Below are 556 nucleotides of genomic sequence, written 5' to 3'. Positions count from 1 at the left end.
GAGGCGGGGCTGCGGTTACGTACAGCGCAGGGGCGGGGCTATGGGAACCGGAAAGGCGGGACTGCTGTTACGTACAGCGCAGGGGCGGGGCTATGGGAACCGGAAAGGCGGGACTGCTGTTACGTACAGCGTGTGGGCGGGGTTATGGGAACCGGAAAGGCGGGGCTGCCGTACGTACAGCGTGGGGGCGGGGGCTGTGGGAACCGGAAAGGCGGGGCTGCCGTTACGTACAGCGTACCGGCGCGGCTACGGAAACCGGAAAGGCGGGGCTACGGTTACGTACAGCGTACCGGCGCGGCTACGGGAACCGGAAAGGCGGGGCTACGGTCACGTACACCGCAGAGGCGGAGCGACGTAAACTGGTGAGGCGGGGTTACGTACAGCGAAGGGGCGGGGATATGGAAACTAGGGGGCGTGGTTATGTTGAGAGGCGGGGCTGCGCTACGTACAGCGTAGGGGCGGGGCTATGGGGATTGGAGGGCGGGGCTGCGGCTACGTACAGCGTAGGGGCGGGGCTATGGGAACTGGGGAGGCGGGGCGACTGGGAGAGGCGGGG

The sequence above is a fragment of the Myotis brandtii genome, unplaced genomic scaffold (assembly GCF_000412655.1).
Source record: "Myotis brandtii unplaced genomic scaffold, ASM41265v1 scaffold329, whole genome shotgun sequence".
Lineage (NCBI taxonomy): Eukaryota > Metazoa > Chordata > Mammalia > Chiroptera > Vespertilionidae > Myotis > Myotis brandtii.
This window is presented reverse-complemented; position numbering follows the sequence as displayed.